Consider the following 24,595-nt stretch of genomic DNA (forward strand, 5'->3'; position numbering starts at 1 on the left):
TAACACATATTCTCCTCCCGCAGTCACCATCTATGTACACATTCACTCCACACAAACCACATCACAGTTCAATCCAGTAGTCACCATCTATGCACATATTCAGACACAGTAGAGACAGTCAATTGCAGTGCCACAATCCGTACATACATTCGCTCAGAGTATAACATAGTCCACTTCAGAAGACGCATTCTACGCACACATTCAATCACAGTAGACCATAGACCGTTCCTGCTGTCACCATTTAGAAACAAGATCAGAGTCCTGCAGAAACGTTAAAAGAAAGCGTGCAGCCTCCCTTCTGCATGTCTGGTTTCCACTCGGGTAGACAATGTCCTGAAATGTACTGAGAAGGATTCCTGTCATGAAGGAAGCGAACATCACATACCTTTCCGCGTTGTACTCTGCGCCGTACATGATATAATGTTCAATATCTCCTCACACACCACATAAAGAACATAGCGGAGACGATGACACGCCCGTATTAAGCATCCAGGCAGGAGTGCGAGCAGAGGCCGTGCGAATTCGATCTAGTAGAATCGCCTGGGATCTTCTCAGTCCCTTGGTCACACATGGCTTCTGGGGCGCACTCCACAGGGTACTGAAATGATGGAGCACCGTTTTCTTCTAGAGACTTTTTACATTTTGAGGTACTTTTTAGATGGATTCCTTGACAGAGCTTTATCTGCGAGACTGTGTGCCACGTCATTGCCTCTGTGAGAGGGCACCCATTGGAAATGTAGAGTAAAACCTCAACTGTACAGATTCTGCACTAAACGTAGAGAGCTTGTAGACAAGATATCAGTAGGGAATCCGCGCTCTAACTTTTGGAGGGCAGATTTTGAATCAGCTAGGATGAGAACAGGTTGAGCCAGACAAAACCCTAACTTCCGTAAAGCCGCCTCAATAGCAACACTTCCGGCCGTTGTGGAGGATACGACAGCAGGAAAGCGTACAGACCACTTACAGTCCAAAGAAGGAATGTAAAAAGCCGCTGCCCTAGCCTGTTTGACCTTGTCCACAGAACCATCTGTGAAAATTTAAAATGGCGGGCATACTCTGTTTCCAAATGTTCAAGTACGAGCGAACGCGTTGCTGCCAAAGGAGAGCTGCGCTTTGCGCTCACATGGAGAATTGTGACTTTACAGTCGAGGGTCGGAAAAGACCACGGCGGTTTCAGCCGTTTCATTTGCCTTCGGACATTAAGGCCTAAAGAACTAAGAGTATTAAGTGCCAAGAGGGCCTTCGATTCATATCTCTTGCAGATCCGCTGGAGAAGGGATCGCCCAGCTACTGTCTCTCCTAGGCGGCCAAGATGCATTAGTATTCTCTCAGAAGCGACAAATCCAAGTGGTTTCGATAGAGGCTCAAGAAGTAATGCCTTGTTCGCAGCCACCTGAATCACTCCAATGGCTCTTCTTTGGTCCTTTCTGTGGAACACTTCGAGGCGTTCAAGCTGTGATGCTGGGGGGGAAATTAAAGGTAATTGGTACATTGTGCGACTGACCACCAGCGCCTCATGAAGATTGACCAATGAGGAAAGATGGTTTCCCCATTGCTCACTTGCAATTCTACGGATCAATTGAGACGCGAAGATAGAGATGGAACAATCGCGTTGACAGCGTTTCGCCACTGCAGACGGGAGTCAATAATGACGCCCAGGAAACGCGTGTGGATGAATTGGCGGATGCAAGAGTGACCAAGATCTAACTTCAAGAGCGCTTGACGTCTTCCTACACGTGGAAACAGAACAAAGCTGGATTTTTCCACTGATAGAGACAATCCCACACCTTGAAGGTAAGCGTGTACCAAAAGTAGGGCCTGTCGAGCTATCAGGGCTAATCGCTTGTGTTGGTAGCCAGTAATCCAAATACAGATGTTGTCAGCATATATTGACAAACGCACTTTCCTGCAATTTTTTTTTGCAACGAATCGGGAAGGCCAGCCATTAGGACTTCAAAAAGCATAGGAGAAAGAATACTTCCTTGAGGCACACCTCGTGATAGAACCCTTTCGGTGCTTAGGGTACTCCCTAATTGTACACGAAGTGCATGATCACTTATAAACTTGTAAAAGAATCTTAACATATGGCCCTGTATGCCCATGCCTTGAAAACTGTTTAGAATTGAGCTCTCAATCATGTTATCATAAGCTTTTGCAACGTCAAGAAAAATGGCTAAGGTTGAAAAGACGAAAGCTCTCTGGCGTTTAATGTCACCAAGTCTAAGACTCACCAAGTCTAAGACGCTATCTTGGGCACTAAGACCTCGGCGGAATCCTGTCCTACATGTTGGCAGTTCCTTGCTGTCCTGAAGCCACCACAATGAGCGTTCATGTACCAGCTTCTCCATCAGCTTCATAGGAGGTCAATGACACAGGGCGATACGAGGCAACGTCCGTCATGTCTTTGCCAGTCTTCAGTACTGGAACTACATGTGTCACCTTCTATGACAGAGGAACATCGCCAGTATCCCAAACACGATTGATGAAGTTTAGGAGCTCCCTCCTGAGTTCCAGGAGCAGATTATGCAGCATTTGGGTGGTGATTCTGTGGGGACCATGTGCACACCGGTGGCGCAGGCAACTGAGCGCAGTTAGAAGCTCATGAAGATTGAACGGGACGTCCATGATAGACCGGGAGGAATCAAGTGATCTATATATATATATCTATTCCAGAATTAACACGTACGAGTGCGTCTGCAAATTCCTGTGCCCAGCACGCAATAGATTTTTTCTTGCTTATTGCAAGAGCTTCAAAAGTCTTCGAAGGGCGAGCTTCTTCAGCAAGGCTGCCAATAACTCGCCATATTCTTGTCATTTATGAGAACACAGTCAAACTAGCGCAGAATGAGGCCCATTCCGTCCTGTGCAGCTTGTTCGTGTGCCATCGAAAGGCAGAATTGCGCCAATTAAAGGTCACCTTTAAGTTGCTGTCGTCCTTCTTCCGCATGAGTTGGCGCACCGCCCTTCTCGCTTCGCAAAGGTTCCTGAGTTTTAAACTGGCCGGAAAATGATCACGTAACGACCGCCATAGTTGCTACCAGCTTACTAGAAATCGTTTTGTCAATAACATCACCAGAAACACGTTATAGCTGCTCTCTGTACTTGTGCCAGTTAAGCACGTTGCTGAGTTTAGGACCACGCATACGAAAGTCGACCGCAAACACAAAAATCGGATAGTGGTCACTTTCCAAGCGGTCAGGCGCTGTTGACCACCTCACGCGGACGCCAACTGAATGCAGAGTCAGGTCTATAGCTGTGGCTGAGGCTGGAGACCGGAAGAAAGTGGGGCTTCCCCCATTGGCAACACACAGGTCCAAACTGTCAATAACGTCTACGAGTTTGCGTCCACGGGATTCCGTGTTCCTGTCACTCCAGACGGCATGATGAGCGTTGAAATCACCGCAGATGATTCGAGGAGCTGGGCACCGGTCGCAGAGCTGCTGTGGAAACAAATCCAATGCTACCTTCTTCGGCGGGGACATGTACACGGATGCAGTAGAAAGGGTTCGAAAGCCGAGCTGTATCCTCACAGCCGCTACCTCAGTGTCATCCGTTCAAAGATCGGTAACGCTTAGAGGAACATGTGGAATTTTCCTTCTTAAGTTAAGCGCGGCAATTCCTGCAGGAAATCACTTCTTTCAGCAGTTAGTATGGGCGACATATCCAGTAAAACATCTCCCGCTTCGCAGGCCGGCTTCCGACGGGGCCAATACTGGAAAAAACTATCTTTCAAGAATAGTTTAAGTTCAGCTGGCCGACTTAAAATCCCAGCGCAGTTCCATTGCAGTGTAAACGGCACTTTTCGGTGGCTATTAGATCCACTAGGTTGAACACCATCTATATTAGATTGAAAGGAAGTTCGCTGCGAAGGTAGTAATTAGGAACTCAAAAGGAAGCACCAGCAGTAGGAAGTCCTTCAGGTTACCAGGCGAAATCGCTGGAACATGTGAACACAGGGCCCCAAACAAAACATGAAGAAGGTCAGACACATTTTGATTTTTGAGCACCTTAGTTTGCGCAACGCACTGACTTACAACACCGACAAAAGATGCCGACGGGGACAGACTCTTGGCCGCAGTAGCTGGTTTTTTTGTCACTTGTGCATATGAGAGTCCCCCTTGCCGTCGAGTCTAGCTGTGATTCGGTCGCTGAGGAACATCGACACTTTTTGCTGGAGGTCGAATAACCGACCCGCACGCAATGGACCTTGGCGTCTTGCTGGACTCAGGTCTCTTAGGGACATTGTTGGGTAACCACCAGCAACAGACTCCAACACTGGGAGCTCGTCTAATCCTGGCACAGGCGTCTCAGTCGGTTGGATTTTGGGACCAGCATTAAAGGATATTCGATGGTGCAGAGCGCTCACACGGAAGGGGCAGCCTCCGAAAATCGCTGGATGGTCACCACCACAATTAGCGCAACCAAAACCGGCCTTGCAGCTTTTAAAATCGTGGTCTCTACCGCACCGCTTACAGCGTCGATCCTTTGTGCAAACTTTGGCCACATGCCCAAACCGTTGGCATCTAAAACAACGTGGAGTTTCAATGAAATCGGCAACTGCGTGTTTTGTGAATCTCAGATCAATTTTTCGTGGCGCTCTGAGTTGGGAGCGAATGTCAACACCAGGGAGTTCGTAGGTTTCGCAGCCCATTCTTTTTCTGGAGACTCCACACGACGCACGAGTCGGTTCACGTGCAGAACGCCTTGTGGTTTAAAATAGTCAAATCGGTCGCTTTCTAAATACCATTTTGGTACACCCGAAATAACACAACTGTTCTTCGTGTAGGAATGTGGCAACCCTGTGTTAACTTTGATGTCACCAATCTGACTGCAATGCAGGAGCTTCAACCTGCTCTTCCGTCGAGATATCCAGCTGAAGAGCCCCTTGCATAGTAAACCGACTAAGGATCGGGGCCGATCCCAGCAGTGATTGTATGACCGCGAAAAGCCAAGATGCGATTCTTCTCTCTTAAATCAACCCCTTTTCCTGTCTGCTCAACCACTACCGGGGTCCCTACCGTTCGTTGCTTTTGATGACTCACCAACTTGAAGCTCTCGTTCTTTACGTCAGCCATATCGGCCACTGACTCGTCACCGTCCACGATCGTTGACTCACCCCCACTGAGCGATGAGGTCTCACTGGACGGGTGGCCGTCTTCATGTTCTGGTTGCTCCACGGCCTGGGAAGCCATGGCCGCCTCTTCCGAGCCAGTCTCCTGAGATTGGCGTGGCCTCTTTAGACATGCCGGCGCCGCAGCAGCCGTAATCTGCCCATAGGGACAGTACCGCCTTGATGATGCAGCGGTCCTCGAATTTTCAAACGACACTTTTCATCGCCTCTTCAAGTTTCAAAGCATCGGCTGGTTTATGAAAGCTATACGCTTTTTTCCAGACAATAACAGGTGTTAGCAGTTTACTCTGGAATCGTTTTTTATGCCCTGCTAATGTTCGACATGTCGTGTAGCTTAGATACCAGCAGTAATAATAAATAACCCATGTCGCGGCGTGCGTGGAGATGAATAGAAGCACGTAAAAAGCGCGTCGTGTGCTGAGGCGAGGAGTAAGAGCAGCAGCCTCAACGGCATGCACCTGCGGCGCTGATGAGCTCCTTTGGTATAAAATTCAAGAAAGGGCAACATTTCGAGAAATAGATGACGCAGTTCTAGGGTATAAGCGTACATCGATGAAAAATTTTTTCGTCCCACTCTTATAAGCTTTTTCTTAAATCGCTTAGCAACAGCAGCAGTGGCTGCAAACCTCGCCTATGAACATAGTATTGTTCGCTTGAAGTCAGCAATGACAGCTGAAAAAAACCACTGTGGTAAATATTTTCTCATGTATGTTCCAGGCCCTCAACAAGGCACAATTGAGACAGGCGTCATTGTTAGCAGTGCACTTGCAACTTCTTTTCCTGAGATTGAAGGACATGAACACAAATACCTTTTGGATTACCTGCGGGTCCTGTTCAACGCTGTAAGTTTACATTGTCGCTTTTGCAGTTATTTTTCAAGTAGGTTTGGTTTGGTTTATGTGGGTTTAAGGTCCCAAAGCAACTCAGGCTATGAGAGACGCCTTAGTGAAGGGCTCCGGAAATTTCGACCACCTTGGTTTCATTAACGTGCACTGACATTGCACAGTACACGGGGCTCTAGAATTTCGCCTCCATCGAAATTCGGCTGCCGCGGCCGGGATCGAAACCGCGTCTTTCGGGCCAGCAGCCAAGCGCAATAACCACTCAGCCACCGCGGCGGCATTTTGCAAGCAGGACTTTTACCGACTGGTTTTAAGGGAACCCAAAGCAGTGGAAACGTATTAATGATGATGCTTCAATAGAGTCGTTTCTTTCTACGGCAGATGCTAAAAAGAATAACTTAGCATGCTGTTGTACTGTGGCGACTGACGTGTGCATATGTTAAAAGCAGATAAGCGCCTTATAGCAGGAAGCACGAAGTCTTCAAGCCCAGAAATCTAACCCGAATACAGTTATTTTGATTTTTTTTAAACCTAAGTAATTATTTGCGTCCATGCTAGACGTGCACACAGCCAGAGTGGGAACAAAATGCCTCAACAGTCTTGCTCACCAGGTTGACCCGGTATTGCACTGCCTCCGGGATCGGCCTGGGACATAATAGCGCGCGTCTTTTCTTTCAATCTTTGCTGTCCTATCTTTCAACTCTCCTACTTTAAGCACATGGCAGCGATTGTGGCTCAGCTTGAGACCGTGGGCAGGCCTGTGCGCTTTTCGTTTCATTGTTCCTGACAACAGCATGCAAGCATGCTCAACTGTGCCTGTAGCTATCATAAAAGTTGAATACAAGATCATAATAAGAAGTTCGGGAATAAAGTAACGCACACTAAATATATAAGATGCCCTGCGCACATTAAATACAGTTATGCGCCCAGTCACTTAATGAAATCGACCCAGTGATAAAAATGAAGTGCCCTTCAGAAAATAGAAGTTCAATATTATTGCATTTTATTGGCAGAATTTGGCCTTGTTGTGGCGGCCTCAATCAATGCACCCTCGCCAATCCCCCGCCGTTTGTTTGTGCCATTCAGCCTGTGGACATCATCATCATGATTATCACTGCCAGCAATATGAAGTCAAGACAAGTGTTGGAAGAAAATGGGCCGCAATATTCATTTACATATATATGTAAGGTCTGACAAGAGCAGAAATATATTTTTACGCAGGGGTTTATCAGACCACGACGGGTGACTGAAAACCAGCTGGGTCCGCTTGTCGAGCACGAGAACCATCTACCTCGTTCTCCTTATCTACTGCGTAGTCAGCGATGCCGACCAAATAGAATAGTCACCACCTCTTCATGGGCGTCACACTTTCCCCACCGCAGCCGAAGCCCGCTGGGCGAGTTAAAAACACCTCTCGAATGATAAGTATGTAGCAGGGCAACATGAGTAACTTCAGTTCATGCAGAACAACGGCCACTTGCTGTGAGAGGCGCTATGTGGTAATTGAGCTCGCTAATTTGCTCAATAATAACATAGGATCCTACATAGCGGTACCGCAGCTTCTGGGACAATCCCCGCTTTCAGACAGGCCGCCACAACAAGACCAAATCACCAGGGCTGTAAGTGACGTGATGGATGCAGGCATCGTAGCTCGCTTTGAACTGATCTTGGGAGGCGAGAATACGAAGGCGGGTAAGACGCCGGAATTCTTCGGCGAGACAAAGTGTCTTGGCGATGGAAGGATCTTCACGAGGCTCGGCAGAAAATGATAGTGTGGTGTCCAGGGTGTAGCGTGAAGGGGGAGCTTATTGTAAAAAGAAGGGGCTGAATCCAGTAGTCTCATTGCGCGTGGAATTGAAAGCGTAGTTTGTGAACGGCAGGACGCTATCGCATTTTTTGCGTTTGGAATCAACGTACGTTTACAGCAAGTTAGTGATCAAACGGGTCGCGCGCTCACTTAGCCCATTCATCTAGGGAAGGTAAGGCGAAGAATGGCGAAAATGCGATGCGCAAGAACAGAGAAGCTACTTCACGACGTCAGCGGTGAAGTGCCGACTACGGTAACTGATGATAACTTTTGGTGGTCCATGACGTAGAACTATGGAGCACAGCATAAAAAAGGACACATGATACGCTGTAGACGGCGGTAGGGCTGTCGTTTCACAATACCGCCTAGATGAAGCCAGGACGGCGCAAAAAGGCTAAGGACAAAAAGGCACAAGAACACAACAGGACAGGCGCCATTCTTGTGCCTCTTGTGTCTATTTTGTCCTTGTTCTTTTCGCGCCATCCTGACATCATCTAGAAGCTATGCACCAACTAGCCCAAACCCAAGTACTTGTCGCAATACCGAGTAAGGTAGTCAACGCAAACCACTATTCAGCGGTTCCCATGATAGAATTTGGGAAATGGGCCCCGGAGATCTATGCCCACTTGCTCAAACGGTGCGGCAGGTGGTGTCACAGGATGAAGCTGCCGAGATGCAACGCTAGTGGGGCGCTTGATTTGTTGACACTGAGTGCACCTGGCTATGTACAGCTCAGTCGCAGCACACATGTTTAGCCAATGGAAGCGCGCCTGGATACGATGGAGCGTGCGTGCCGACCCAAGATGTCCATATGTAGGGTCGTCATGCATGACCTGCAAGACAGAGGAGTACAGGCTCTTCGGAACTACCAGGAGGGAGTGCTGGCCTGTAGAATAGTTTTTCTTTTATGGGCGACTACATCGCACACAGGAATGGTTTGCACCGACGGGGTCTTCAGCCTCCGCAATGAGAGACTGCAGGGTTGAATCTTTCAGCTGTTCCGCTTTGAATGTCGTGAGATCAGGAAGAAACGGTGACACTGACGCGACGCAGTGGTCGAAGTTACCCATGTTAGACTCCGTCTCAGGAAGGGGCAGCCGCGAAAGACAGTCCGCGGAAGCGTGCCGGCGACCGCTCTTGTAGGCGACTGTAGCCGGAGAGTCCACCGTGCAAGGCGGCCACACGGGAAACGAAGGTTAACGAGCCAGCAGAGGGCATGATGGTAGGTGACGATGGTGAACGGGCGTTCGTACAGACATGAACGGAAACGATGCGTGGCGAAGTTGACGGCGAGACATTCTTGCTTGATGACCGTATAATTGCGCTCCGGCTTACTGAGCGAGCGACTTGCATAGGCAACAACGTGCTCTTTGTTGTCGCAGCACTGGACGAGCACAGCGCTGAGACCAATACCTTTGCCGTCGGTATGAATCTCTGTAGGGCCGGAGAGATCAAAGTGGCGAAGTACAGGGTGGGACGTGAAAAGTAATTCTAGTTGGCGGAAGGTGTAGCTGCACGCAGGGGTCTACTCGAAAGCCACATCTTTCTTAAGCAGGCCTGTCGGGGTGTATGCGATGACCGCAAAGCGATGAATAAGGCGGAGAAAATATGAGCATAAGGCCAAGAAACTTCGCAGCTCTTTGACAGACTGTGGTGCCTTGAACGAATCGACAGCTTCAGTTTTGGCTGGACCAGATCTGACGCGGTCTTTGTCAACGAAGTGTCCAAGCACTAACTCTCGACGTGAAGCAAACTGGCACTTTTTACAATGAAGCACAAGGTCAGCTTTGTGCATACAGTCCAGAACGAGAGCTAAACGGTCATTGTGCTCACTGGACATCTTTCTGAAAATGCCAAAATCGTCTAGGTAGCACATGCATATTTCCCAATTCAAACCGCTGAGTAAGTGTCCATATACTCTCGACGGTAGCAGGCGCATTACAAAGGCCTAATGGCATCACATTAAATTCATGAAAGCCGTCAGGTGCAATAAACACTGTTTGCTCTTTGTCTGAGGGGTACATAGGGATTTGCAAATCCCCCAACCGGAGGTCAACACAAGAGAAGCAGGAGGCTTAAAAAAGACAGTCGATGGCATCGTTGATTCAAGGGAGGCGGTGTATGTCTTTTCTTGTGACGGCATTTAGAAGACTGTAATCCACTCAGAAACGCATGATCTATCATTCTTTCGAACAAGAATTACTGGAGCAGCCCAGGTTCTCGAGGACTCTTGTATAACACCTTTGGTTGACATCTCCTTCCCTTGTTCGTTGATCACCGCAGTGCGTTCAGACAGTACACTCGGTAGGGCTTTTGTCAGATTGGATGTGAGGCGCCAGTGTAAACCCTGTGCAGGGTCCGAGGCGAGAGGATGGAAGATAGGCCGCCGGGTTGTGAAATGACAAACACGGTAGTGTCGCTGTAGGATGGCGAACAGAGCACAGCGCTAATGCCTGGAAAGGAGTTGTCGATCATGCGAAGTAACTGCGACTCGTCGTAAAACTCTTGTGCTGCTGCGCCCAAGGTGTCGGTAACCAAGGCAACGGATACCGGATAGTCGTGGCTGCATGATGCACGCTTCGGGCCTTCAGGCAGAACTACAGATTCTATCGAACAATTCACTGTCCACAGTTCAGTGCGTCCGTTAATGACGGAAACCATCACGTGGGGAACCAAGATATTCTTCATGCAGGTCAAATGGTTCGGCTCCCAAGTCGCATAAGTGTGGCGCAACCTTCGAAGGATGATTGTCTATGACAGTGGAAAAATGCACGTGTCATAGCTTGTTTACTCAATTCTAAAATTCGTTGTGAAAGGAGATTAGTATTGTGAACAGTTATTCTCGTCCCTTTCCGCTTAAGGTAAGCAAAATTTACGGGCGCTGAAAAGAGGACAGATCTTTGCGTGCAACAAATATATATGAACTTTCACGAAGGTCTTTCTTCTGAAACAAGAAGAGAGTTTTAAGAGTTCGCAGAATGGAGGTGGCCGTGCCTATATTGCAGTCCTTTCAAGTAGACAGGAAGAGACAGTCGTTGAACAGCACTTTGAAGTTTCCATATTACTCCATACGAATACATTGAAGTTTCCATATTACTTCGACTATACCAGTCACTTTGTGACCCACTGCTCAAATGCAATTATTGCACAGTAAGCTCTACAATAATCACTGCGTTTGAGGACAGCCAAGTAAAATGAGTGAGCAAGGAATTGGCAGCTATCAATGTCCTGTTTATGTTTTCAGGTCGAAAAAGACTGGCACTTGTTTTTTTTATTGTATATAATTTATCCAGCCATCTCCACAAGCCAAAGTAATCCAGCACAGAATTGGAAATTGTTTGGATTTTGTTTGTCATGCCGAATGCAAAAATGTTTCAGTTTTCTCCGCCTACCAAATAACTGAGCTGTATTGTCAGTCTTTGCTATGCTGTTTGGGTAGTTAAATCTTTATACAGACACATTGAACTAGCGTCATCTACCGCAATTTTTGCGTAGACAAGCAATCTGGTGTCTTCACAAGCAAATTCATAAGCGACAGGACAATGGGGCAGAAAGTCTACACTTCAACACAATGTCCCACTTTATAGGTACTGTGAAGAAAAACTTCAGGTCACTAAGTTCAACAGAAGCGAAGTTTTATAAACTAGTTTTATAAACTACACTGCCATGAAAATAAAATACACAAGTTGCCACAACTGCCTCATTTTGCATGCCCACTGCACTGCGTTAAAGCAGTTTTATGGCGCTATCCTCTTGGCACCGCTACGATGCCTTCACTTCAAGCGGCGATCTAGCAGCTTGTTGCGATTTGATTTCAAGAAGTTTAAATCCAGGGGCGGAAAGTGTTAAATTCACAATTCTCAGGAATTAATACGCCTTTTGACGCCAGACAAACATCAACATATCCACTAACAGCAGCAGGAATTATTTGTACTGCAAACAAAATTTGATGCTGTCGTTCTCTTTGACCATTTGCAATAACCCGAGATGCATTAGTCCTAAAAAAGATAACATGGCAGTGCAGCACTATTACAAGGCTGAAATCTCCAAAAAAGTAAAATATGTTTTAGTCACAAATGGTCCTTCGCCCTGGGTAATTACGGCTGCAATAGATCACATATACTTCTTCATGGCTAGTGCATCTTGGTTACCAAGAAGAAAAATGAGCGCTCCCTTTTTGCTGCTCCTCTCTGCGTTCTTAAATTCAAAATTGATTCAGAAAAATAATACATTCCCGTCTCACGCTTCCTCCCGCTTCTTCTTCCCGAAGGTGAATCAAATTATGGCCAGCACTGATCGTGACATTCTAGACATGCAAGTCGTCGTCACAGACATTGTGATATTAGACGTAAGTCCTATCTTTCATGCCTCCTTGACAAGTAGCCACAACAAAAAAAAACTTTCTTTCACTTTATTGCCTTTCAAGATACAATGAGGGGAGTTTCAGGTTTTCATATAAGAACTATAAATATTGAACGCTATTTTCTGTCCTCGTAAAGGATTTGACTTCAGGATGCAGCATCAGGTGCATTTAGAGTGCATTTTCATCTGTATGTAAACGCTTTCTCTCCCTTGTAGCAGTAAAGGTGTAGGTCATCATTTTTAAAAATGAAACCTTTAAGAGCGTCTCATGAATCTTTGAACTACGTAAAGGAAGGACACAGAGTTCCCAGCAGCTTGTTTATTTGTATTCTATTTACAAAAAAGAATAATCCAGAGGACACTTGAGGATGCTTACGTGCAGTTCAGGCGAAAGCATTAGTGTGTCATTGTAAGCGTTCGACCTCGACACCGGATGCGCACTGAGAAATGGAACGAAGACGTGCCTCCTCAAAGTTCCAGCGCTAAACCCCAAAGGCCCCAATGAAACAACCGAACATTCGGTTCAAATAGCTGTCGCGAGCCCGCCTCGAACCTAAGAGACGTATGCTGTATGCAACAAGAAATTGTATGACACCACTCTCAAGTGTGTATGAAGAACGGTTGCATAACAAAAGGCAATGGCGCAGTAACTGTCTCACATCTCCCTGGACGCTTAAACCGCGCGTTAAGAAAAAGATAAAAAGTCTGGGAAGGCGTACCGTTGAAGGTGCATATGTCGTCGGTTCCAATCCTTATCGCAAGTTAGCCTCCAACTTGACTAGTGCCTGTAAGCTCTCTGAAATTGGAAATCCTATGACAACACCCAGAACGCTGTAGGAAAAACGGTTGCAATCAACATTTTGCAGTTATTTAGTCGGTAAAACTGGTGCCACATGGAGGTCGGCCTGTGGGGAGTTTATATAAAAGGACGAGAGAGTGAGAAACCTTATTTTTCTCGGCTCATGCCCGCGCCTTAGTCACCCACTGTGAAATGGGTGCGCTCGGCCTGCGTATGTTTTACAGCCGCTTGATGACGTCACCTTATTTTTCTTGATATCGCTGAGATTGTCTGTACTATCCGTGTGTACACTAATACAAGCCACCAGCTTTTCTCTTAATGGGACTAGTAAGGCGTTCGCATTTAAAATATGTCATAATTTCCTGTTGCTTTCTGATTTTCTTATCCATAGTTCTTCACTGCACAAGGAAGATTTGGTACGTTTCTTGGCACGTTTAACAATCTCTAATCGTCATGTCATCTATTGTTTACGGGGTTTAACATCCCAAAGCGACTCAGGCTGAGGGCGCCGTAGTGAAGGGCTCCGGAAATTTAGGCCACCTGCGGTTCTTTAACATGCTGACATCGCATAGTACATGGGCCTCTAGCACTTCCCCTCCATCGACATTCGACCACCGCAGCCGGGATCGAATCCGTGGCTTTTGGGTCAGCAGCCGACTACCATAACAATTAAGTTACAGCGGTGGCTCTTCATGTCACTTGGATTTGATCTGATTTGATCTCTATTGGACTGCTTGAGTATTCACTTTGTGAGTGCGGTGAAGAGAAGCAATAGTAACCGTGTGGTATGGTTATTAATTACTTATGTTTCCAAATTATCTTCAAGCTTAGTTACTGTCATCTACCGAAGGAATTACTCGGGAACAAGAATAAGTGACATTACGAGAATAAGGCATCTGTTTTCACGAACAGTGTTATCACGTAAAACAAGCCTTGAGTATATTTTTCTAGTGTGTGGGCGCAAAAACGGCATAGTGTTTCTTATGAAACTAGTAAATTTGTTCGGTTTTGGGTAGAGGGATAATGACTATATTTCTATTAAAGCTGACGTAACACGAAACATTGTGACTGGGGTTGTCGTCGGATTCAAATTAACTTAAGTGTGTGCAAATATGCAATAGTGCATTTACCCTTCGACAGAAGCGATGGCATCCTGCCCACGCACGGAAAAGAGCCAACTGTAGGATAGCAGTGCGGCTTGAGGTTCTAAACGTGCACAGCATCGCGATCTCCAGGACCGAGGTCCTCTGTGGTGAAAATGATTAAATAACAGTTCACCTGAGAGGTCCGCCGGAGAACGCGGTATTGGCTGGGGTTCTTAGTGGTCTTAAGGGAAGGGCTGCGTAAGTGGGTTTATGTTTAGTGCTTTGGGGAGTTTGACCTCCCAAAGCGACTCGGGCTGTGAGGGACGCCGTAGTGACGGTATCCGGAAATTTCAACCACCTGGGGTTCTCTATCATGAACTGACATCGCACAGTACACGGGCCTGTAGAATTTCGCCTCCATCGAAATTCGCCCGCGCAGCCGGGATCGAACCCGCGTCTTTCAGATCAGCAGCCGAGCGCCATAACCACAGAGCCACCGCGGCGGCGCGGTATGTTTTATCAGATTCAAAAACTACTGCGATATTTTGCATGAGGCTGAATCCACGCCCCTGCTATTGCATACCGAAATCCACACGAGGGAATCCCAATAGGACCGAGCAGGATCGATGACGGGTTGAAGGTGTTTGTGGCGGCAATGCTTCTCTGCCGTAAATCATCGGGAAATTTGGCGCCATTGTTCTGCGTGCATGGCACCTTGCAAAAGGTACCACGTCGTTGGTGCCAGTAGGTAGTAGATACAGATACGACCGGGTGATGCGGAACAATGGAATTCATTGTGCAGGTAGGCTCTCCTTCGTACAGAAAAAAGAAAAGCAAAAAGATGGTTCTACTCTACGTGACATTCTCACAGGCGTAACCAACAAGTGGCAGAATCCGCTCCTAATTAGAATGCTGCGATGACAAGTACATGAAGAGCACGTCACACATTCTATTTTTGAAGCGTTAAAACACACTGTTTGTCGCAAGTGTTAGGCCGTTGTGAAGCGGTGAACAATACGGCATCGCTGAAGCAGTGCTTCGACAGTTTTCGAGTGAAATACACGACCCGGGACGCTGAAGTTGCTCTCCGTGCTCTATGGACCACAGCTATAATGTACCAGATGAAAATAGGAACATCAGGCGTTAAGCCGGACAGCAAAGGCAAGGTGTCAACATAAGGAATGAGCTCGCCTACGGCCACAATGACGCAGCGGCGACCATTCAGAGCTAGGGAAGTGCTCTAAAGCGGTCAATGAGAGAGTAAGGAAAAGCGGTCAGTGACAGTCGAACTGCCTTTTGTCTTAAGTTTTCTTCTTCGTCCAGAATAATTTTTGTCTCTCAGGAGAGAGCACTAGCTGCAAAGGACCGGAGGAATGACGAGAAGGGGTTTTATGACGGTGGCAGTCTGGGCTAGAGTTGAGACGTAGAAGACTACATAGCATGCAGACAGTAGCCCAGATGAAGGCACGCGTAAATTTTATTCTGATCTGAAGAGGAGTCATTATAAAGAAGAAAGAAACGAGGTTATAAAATCCCGTGATTGGTCGAAACAGTGATGCCGTCACATGGTCAAGTGATGTGGGCGAGCGCTCATTTTTTGTCGGGCGTATGACGTCATGACATCACGTGACGTGGCTAATTTGGCAGGTTAGCTGAAAAATAAGATACGTGGTTAGCTACAAAATACGCCTATTGGTCCAGACAGTGATGACTTCGCAGGAAAACGTGGCATGACTAGTGCTGATTGATCACACAAAAGTGTGACGTCGTGAGATCACTTGACATGGTCGAGTTTGCATGTGTACAGGCGGCTTTTGGGTGCGCTGGTCAAGTGACATGGCCTATAGGGGTTTCGGATTTGGTGGCAGCTGTCAGCTGTGTTTGGTTCTGTGTATATGTGTGTAGACATCTCTATGGGTATGATGTTATAATAGAGCCAGAAAATAAATGTAGCAGCTCTCTTCTGCAGAGCAATATCCCAGGAAGCTAAGAGGGCTTTCACAAGAGTACGTTGGTGAAGGCAGTATCGGCCGCTGCAAGCATGTGGCGAGACGCTGTGCCGAAGGAGGGGAACAAGGCCGAGCTGGCTTCAGACTAATGGTTTTGAATCGTCAACACTTGATGTAAATAGGCGCCCTTTAAATTTTTACCACGCCAATGTGAGTGCACTGAGCACTCAGCAACAATAGTGGAAGGAGTCGCAGAGGTCCGGACGCACTGCCACATGCTCCATACGGTCTAGATGCTGAAGAATAAAAGCAACAAATTACGTCCGTCAGAGAGCTAGCTGCGGCGTATAGCATGTCATGGTTGCTGGCAAAGTGGCGAGGCTGGGGGCAAAGCTCTCGGCCCAGGATACATGGATGCGAAGACAGGAGGGCTAGGGGGCACATATCCAGGAATCTTTCCTTGTCCTAACATCTTGTCAGCAATGTCGAGTGACGTGACATCATCCGCCGGAAAAGCTAAAGAGTAAAGGCAGGGATGAGTCAGAAAGCATTTGAGTATCAGAATGATGGCGATAACACATACACATAAGAGGAAAGTCGCACTCCAGTAAATGAAGGACCCACAGAGCAGACTGTGTATCTTGCTACGGTGTGTGTCTCGCTGTTCCTAGCCGATGGTACCAATAAAAGAGCACAAGAAATGAAGATCCTGAGTTACCAACCGGAGTTATTTTCTTGTATCTAATCTGAATATATATGAAACTGGTCCAGTAGACGTTCTAGCAGTCGTTTTTGGTAACCACCGGTTCGGACATTATTTATAGCCCACATTCACATATAGATTGTTTAATGGTATACTTTTACAGAATGACACAGAGATTGCCTATCAACGGTTTGACAACAAGACGATGGCTGGCTCGATGACGAAAATTTCAGAATTTATTGAACGAAATCACCACATATTTGAAGACAACGACGTGGTGTTGTACATGAGCAAGTATGGGCTTTTATTTCCTCTTTAAACATAGTGTGGAGTGTTGAAGTGCTTCACACCGAGTGAAACATGTTACAAATAGTTCGGCCTTTGTGATTGTGATCAAGAGGTAGCTAAATATTATTTTCCAATGGCAACAGTTCCTAAATGCCTAATTGCCGCCTGTTGGCGGTTAGCAAAGCGAATGTTCTCTGCTCTGGTATTGCATTTTGTGGTGAAAAGAGGAACTATTGGTTTAAAAGCTTCACTGATAATTGAAGGTCTCTGTGCTAAGGAAACGTGCACCTCAGTGCAACCCCTGCGATGCCTGTGATCCATTGTCGTCTATTTTTAAGGCTAGATGCACCCATTTGCCGAATATGTGTTGATCGCGAGGTACGCTTTTCTGTAGGAAGAGAATGCGCTTAGTGTGCACGACTTGTACAGCATGAAGCATTTTTTCGGGCTATTATTTGGCATGATTTCATGCATGCGACAAACTGTGAAGAGTTGTCGTCAGAGATAAAAAGCTCTGAGCACATGCTTTTCAGTATACGCTTTACACAAAAGAAATTGTCAAATATGTTGGCTAGAGGTTAGACCAGAGCTTCTAGTGGCCCCATTTATCGAGCTTTGGAGGGAGCCTCACGAAATATGTGTGTTAGAACATGACGCCGCTTAAGACGCGGGGAACACTATCTATACAATTTATTGGGTGTTATACATGTCGGCGTCATTTTAATAACGACATATCTGCATTAAAAATTTTAAGCACGAATAAGGAGGCTGAAGCGTCGCCGTTGAGCATGCAGTATAAATATATTTGTGATCTTCATTTTAAACCACTCGAAAACAATATGTGGTAGAAGGTGTTGCATGGAGTAGCGAAAAAAAATTTGTACTTGCTAGAAAGCGGTCAATAATTGAAATCAGGGGAATAGACACAAACATATGAAGGACGACTGCGCCAGCGTTGTGCTTCGTCCTTAATGTGTTGCTTTTTTCCCATGCTGACTATACTCAAACTATGTAGCAACCAGCACAGATGCAAGAACTTTCGCAATTGATATTCAACTACAGCACCATTCGTGATTAGCTACTGCATGCCCGATTTACGCATAACTATTCGCACAGATTGAAAATCTTTGTATAGATAGGAGTATACATTATAAACTACAAAGGAACAATTTGGTAGTCTTGGTAGCCTGGTGTCCTTTGGAATGCATAACACTATTTATTCAACGCAGACACTATGCTTAATATTGCGTTGCGTTATTGCGTTAATAGTGCGTTGTCACGCTACTGAGGTATTGGCCGCTCCCGCATCACGAGCAGGTCCCTCTCCCGCTTGCTTTCGAGGTGTTGAAGGAGCGGAACAGAAGCGCGAAGTGATATTGAGTGTTCATGACACTTATTTAGGAGTTGTCACTATGACAGACATAAGCTGCCTCGACAAGGGACGGCCTTAGGTCAAGATAACGTTTTGACGTGTGGATGAATGGGGTTCAAGTAGACTGACACCAGGGACCACTTCTATTTCTCTGTTGATATATTTAGAGTGCGAATACGAAGGCTATTTAGGAAATATGTTTTCGCTGTCTCCGCTACTGCCATGACTGAAATGACCTTAGTTCATTGCTGAGCACTGGGAAGCGGCGTGCTGAAACGCGAGGATGCTTGGAACTGAAATGAACAGCTTGCCTGGAAAGAAAACAGATGAAGTTGCAAAACTTTAGAAATGTAAAATAATGAGGATGCGTTTTAAGATAACAAGAAAACAAAACCTACTGAAAACTAAATAAGGCAAGCCTTGGTTCTTACGTCAACAACACTGCCATCGAGAAATTAGTACCTTGAAACAGGTTTCTTTTTCAATTCGTCCCTTTGATTTCTTTCGCATAACAAGTACACAATGCCGTACCACAGAGAAATGCAGTCCATAGAGTTTATTCGTCCAAAGATGTCAACCAGGCTTGAGTTGGAATCAGGACATTAAACACTTTTGACACCAATCACAATTTCTTCTCTCCCGTGGTATTCACTGCTGTCCTTAGAGGACACGAAGGGGCTGTATAAGCAGCCTATGTGCGAAGCAGCCAATGAGCTGGTGCGTGGGCTGTGCAAGGTAAGCTGTAAGCACGCTACTGCATAATTAAAACTTCTAAAAGGGCAGAAAAGAACGCCAGCACGTAAATCTGAAAACCTCGGTGTATAAAACTTCTTTCCGCACAAAACTATTTTACATAGAGCAACGTTCACAAAAACTATTTTTTGAAGAAAACGAGAGGTTCAGGGTTGCGTCTACCACACGCGGGATGTACTCTGCATGCACTCGAATCAGAGAAATGATGTAATATAGTTAATATTCCTGAATTGTCACAGTGCACCACACACTGTGGAAAGGTATGGGTTTATGGGGGCTTAACGTCCCAAAGCGACTCAGTCTATGAGAGACGCCGTAGTGAAGGGCTCCGGAAATTTCGACCACCTGGGTTTTTTAACGTGCACTGACGTCGCACAGCTCACGGGCCTCCACAATTTCGCCTCCATCGAAATTCGATCGCTGCGGCCGGGATCGAACGTGCGTCTTTCGGGTCAGCAGCCGAGCGCCATGCCCACTGCGCCACCGCGGCGACGTTGTGAAAAAGTATAAAAATCATTCTTCAGGCTACATTTCAACACATAAAATAATTGCTTCTTCGGAAATTTGAAAGCAGCTTTCGATGCTTGCGGATGCATCGCCCGTAGGAGTGTTGCAGGAGGTAGAAATACGTTTTTCTTTGAAGCGAATTTAAACAAATATAGCTCCATTTTAGATTTTATTACAGAGTGCTTGATGCGAGGATAAATTAACGTTTTACGTGCTCGCCCTGATAGATCTGCGCCTTTGGAAGAAAAGTAGAAAAGCCGTATAGTTTACACAAAAAATTGCCGATATCAATTCCTGCTATACAGCTTTGCTCGGAGAGCTTTGCTCTCCGTATCTGTCTATCTATCTATAAAAAATATTCGGCATAGACAACTAAGACTGCTTAAGCGTGGGAATGGGAAAGAATGTCATGGAAGCAAGACGTAGATTTTCGGTTCCGGACTTCGAAATCAATTTATTTCAGGCAATCAGTCTCTTTTACGCGACAGTCAGTGTATAGAGCTCAATCAGTAGAAAGCCCGTCGGCGTAGTCGACACCGGGTACCAGAAATAACCAGGGGCTACGTTAAAAAAATTGTATCACGCTAACCGTTTGCCGCAGAATATTCCGGATGGCGTCATACAATTCAGCGTTCAAGAAACATAAAATTAAAAGTTATGTTAGAGCCTAGCTTGGGGCAGGGATTTGAACAACCGATGATTTTGTAGTTCTACTGATTGCTAAATGATTTTTGTGTGATAGGCGATGATGAAATAATGAATCATTGTAATTGATTAATTATTAAAATAATGAAAAATTGGAAAAAGGGGGGTTCTAATGTGTCAAAATGCTCAAAATGAAAAGCCAGTGCTTGATGATACTAATTAAGAAAAATGTACAGAGTGTAATTTATCAATGAACAAAGTGAAACAACTGAAAACTGCGTTCAAAGAATCAACCTTCTCAGAATAGAAAGCCGAACCCACTACGCTATCGCGCATTACCCTGAAGGCGAACCTTAAGTGTCATCTCCAGTTTTTTTTCGAAGTGTGGCGCCCCACACACACACGTACTGTCACATATAATAAGGAGTCTAGAATAAAAGTATAAAAGAACGAGGTTTGAAGAATACGACAGAGATGGCAATAAGGATGACGTGGATCAACCGAATAATGAAGTTGAAGAAGAAGCATCCAGTGAGTTGGGAAGAGATCATTGGTGGAGAAGAGAAAATGAAGAAGACGACGACAATGATTACGTGGACTAACGCCAAGGCTTTAAAAGCGCGAGGGAGAGAAAGGCACGCGGGGAAGAGCAGAGAAGCGGAAGCTCCGGAGTGTCAGGGACGCTTCGGCTGGAAGAGAGCGACGCCGGCTACTGCTCCGGTTAGCTTCAGTCCTACGGCTTCGCATCCTGGACTTCCTGCCATTCCTGAGCCCGTTCCGGGGAGTCAATGGAGGATGCTACAACCTGCTACGGCCAGAGGTGTCTCCAGGTGCTGTTGCCACCCGTCCGGGTGGTGCCACCAACGCCAACATCACCGGCATCATCTGCACGGGAGCTTGGACCGGGAGCTTGTACGACGCAGCCAACAACGCCGCCAGAGACTCCAGCCTGAGCTCGTCAAACGCCACCTCGACGCCGGCTGCTGGACCCATACAACGCCGCATCCGCACCGAACCAACCCTGAGCACGAACGCCGAACGCTAACAGTAGAACAGTAGGATGATTCTCGTAGACGCCAGTAGCAGTGTTCTCGAGCTGTGTGTATTGATACACTTTTTGTTTTGATCGAACGCACCGAGCTGTGTGGCCGTATTCTGTGTGGACGAGCTGTCTGGTCGTTTCGGCAGCTCTCCGATCGCTGGTCGCTGTTCTGTTGACGTGGCTCAGCTACCCAGGCTGCGGGGCAGTGGCTAAGTACCTGGCGGTGTTGCTCTAGCTTGCTAAATTTCTCCTTTTTGTCTGTGCCTGTTTGCTCCTGTTCTGGGGTGATTGGGTGCGGGACGAGAGCTTAATGTCTACTTCTTCTCCTGGCCAGGGGTTTTCCCCTTGGTCGGTATCTCTTCCTAAAGACCAGCTCCCAATTGATCTCTTTTTCCGCAGCGGTGTTTCAAGCATTCCAGTCGCATTAGTGCCTTCCGATGGAGGCGCTATCCGACTGAACAACCCGGAGGCCGTGCACGCGGCTCTCAGGTCCAGATCGCAGCATTTCATGCACATTACCGACCTCCGGCAGTTCGGCAGGTGTGGTATTTTGTGCAGGTCGCGGGATAAAGCCTGTATTGAAGACCTGCTGAAGTGTACGTCATTCGCCAACTACCCGTTGAGCGCATTCATTCCGCCTCATCTAGCATGTTCCAAGGGCTTGGTCCGAGGGGTCGACTCTCGATTGAGCTCTGCGGAAACGCTTGAGAACCTCTTGCCGGCGGGAGTGATTGCTGTCCATCGATGCAGCAGGATGGTTGACGGAGAAAAAATTCCTACGGAGTCCGTCATTGCCACAGTTGCAGGAATATTTTGCCCGTCAGAGAATAAGGTGTGGCCATTGGTTTTTCGAGTAGATGCCTTTAACTCTCGGCCCCTTCAGTGTCAAAATTGCTGGCGATTTGGCCACAGCGGCAAAGCCTGCAAATCGGCCTTACGCTGCTGTGCCTGTGGGGAACGTCATTGCAGAAAGGAATGTCCTGAACAGCAAGAGAAATGTTGTTTGTTTAGCGGTGCTCACCCTGCTGATTCGCCTGACTGTCCTGCACGAGCACAAGAAGTTCAGGTGCTCGAGCTTATAGACAAGCGCAGATGCACGCGGAGAGAGGCTTTTGCCGCAGTGAAGGAGATAGCCTCCGCCTACTCTAGTGTGGCCGCCAAATGTCCACCCATAATGGATTCTAGTTGGCCCCAGGCTATTACAGCGGCAGTTGAGAAAGCTGTGGCAAATGCAATGGATCGCATTATGGAAACCGTGTCCACGTGCATTTCGCAGGTCATAGCTGCTCAGATGACCAATCTTCTGCAGGCGTCCACCGCTCCGCTCTTGTCTTCTTTGGCTTCGGAAGCTACCCCTCCTTTTGTAGTTATCGATTCCGCTCCACAGGGCCAAAAACAATGTGAGCAACAAAAGACCTCTCAGGCCTCTCCTTCGCATAGCGTTATGGACGTATCCTCTATGGATTGTATGGATATGGAGTCTGATCTCCGCGCCCAGAAACGAAGTGGGTCTCCTCTGAATATTGCAGGTCCATCATGCCCCCAGTCAAAGACAAAGAAAAGTAACTCAAGTCAAAACGCTGAGACCAGGATTATAGAAAAGGCAGTCGCGGCTGCGGCACTTCTGCCAAGATAGGGTACTTATGTGTACTCCAGTGGAATTGTCGATCTATATTCTCCGCTTCAACAGATTTAAATTGCCTATGCACTCAGCTTCTACCAGATTTAGTTGCTTTACAGGAAACATGGCTAACTTCAATTTTCAATTATCATCTCAAGGATTAGTTCCGTTCCGGCTTGACCGGTCATCACGAGGGGGAGGGTTGTTAGTGCTCATATCTACAAAGTTTTGCCACAGGGCATGCATTTCTTTTCAATATGCGGACAATGAATATGAAATCCTTGCGGTTGACCTTAGTGTCCCAGGTCAACAGCCCTTTACGGTAGCTAATGCATATTTCCTGTCTGGTGTGCGTGACACTCGGCCCCTTGACTCACTCATGTCTAGTAGCCGATCTCGGGTTCTATTACTTGGCGACTTCAATTCGCACCATGTGACTTGGGGGTTTAAAACAGACAGCTTTGGTTCTAGACTGTTTGATTGGGCTTCTGGTAATAACTTGATCTGCAACAATTCCGGATTGCCTACGTTTGTTCGCAGTCAATGCCACTCTGCCTTGAATTTGACTTTTTCCTCCCCAGGAGTCTCTATGTCTTGGGCGCCTGTTGACTGTGCAACAAACAGTGATCATCTACCGATTAGTTTCAAGTTTGCGTGTAAATTAACTCTTCCTGAGCGACATCAGCGCACGTTAATAAATTACAATTGCTTTAAAGACACTCTAAAATCAGCCCTCCAAATCACTTCAGACACTCGCGCTCAGAGAAGTGCCGAAAGCAAGGCTGCACATCTATACTCAGTACTGGACCATGCAAGGCAAAAGTCTGAATTTTTGCTTAAGAGAACAAAGGGTGCAATCGCGCACAATTGGTGGAATGCTGAGTGCACGCGTGCATATAGACGACGGAAAGCAGCTTGGAAGAAACTTCTCATCAATCAATGCCCAAAAAATTGGCTGGATTATAAGTATGTTGCAGCAACATTTAAGCGCACTGTCGCCCGTGCAAAGGAGGAGTATAATACAAATCATTATGATTTCCTTTCCCAATCAGGAAATAAAGGAGCTTTGTTTAATTTCGTGAGGCGCAACAAGGTGATTCCTCCGGCTGCCAACATTGAATCCCTTGTTCAGTCCCCTGCTGACATCGCAAAGGACTTAGAGGATATTGCGTGTGGCCTAGAGCTTCGCTTTACATCTGCTTTACCTTCTCCTACTATATTCACATGCACCTGAAGTGATTTCACTGAGGTGTCTATGCCTGAGCTGTCGCAAATTGTTCTGCGCTTATCCCCAGCGGCTCCTGGCCCCGATAAGGTCACTTCATCTATGATCAAAATATTGTTCAATGAATCTCCTGCAGACCGGTTGGCTCTAATTAACCATTCTATTAAAGGTCCTTGGATACCGCATGAGTGGCGTCTTGCTGAAATAGTTCCGTTGCTTGAAAAGCAAGGGGAGGGCTTAACTTTAGACAATATACGCCCTATTTCGTTAACATCGAACCTTGTGAATTTGGTGGAAAGGGTCCTTCTCAGCCGTGTCATGTCATTCATTTCAGAAAATCCTGTATTGAATCCATGCCAAATTGGTTTCAGGCCGGGTTGTTCAATTTGGTGTGCTCATACTGACCTTGAGAGTCGTATTAAATTAGCTCGCAAGAGAAAAAATTTGCGGCGCTTGTCACCTTG

The 24,595-nt window shown here is 46.7% G+C and overlaps 1 long non-coding RNA gene across 1 annotated transcript; it reads left to right on the forward strand.

Moving 5' to 3' along the window:
- The first annotated feature begins 5,920 nt into the window (after nucleotides 1-5,920).
- LOC144103276 (uncharacterized) lies at nucleotides 5,921-16,997 on the forward strand. Its single transcript, XR_013308282.1, has 3 exons — nucleotides 5,921-5,973; nucleotides 12,051-12,128; nucleotides 16,842-16,997. It is a non-coding gene; the product is annotated as an uncharacterized LOC144103276 (long non-coding RNA).
- The last annotated feature ends 7,598 nt before the right edge of the window (nucleotides 16,998-24,595 follow it).

This window comes from Amblyomma americanum, chromosome 9 (assembly GCF_052857255.1).
Source record: "Amblyomma americanum isolate KBUSLIRL-KWMA chromosome 9, ASM5285725v1, whole genome shotgun sequence".
NCBI lineage: Eukaryota > Metazoa > Arthropoda > Arachnida > Ixodida > Ixodidae > Amblyomma > Amblyomma americanum.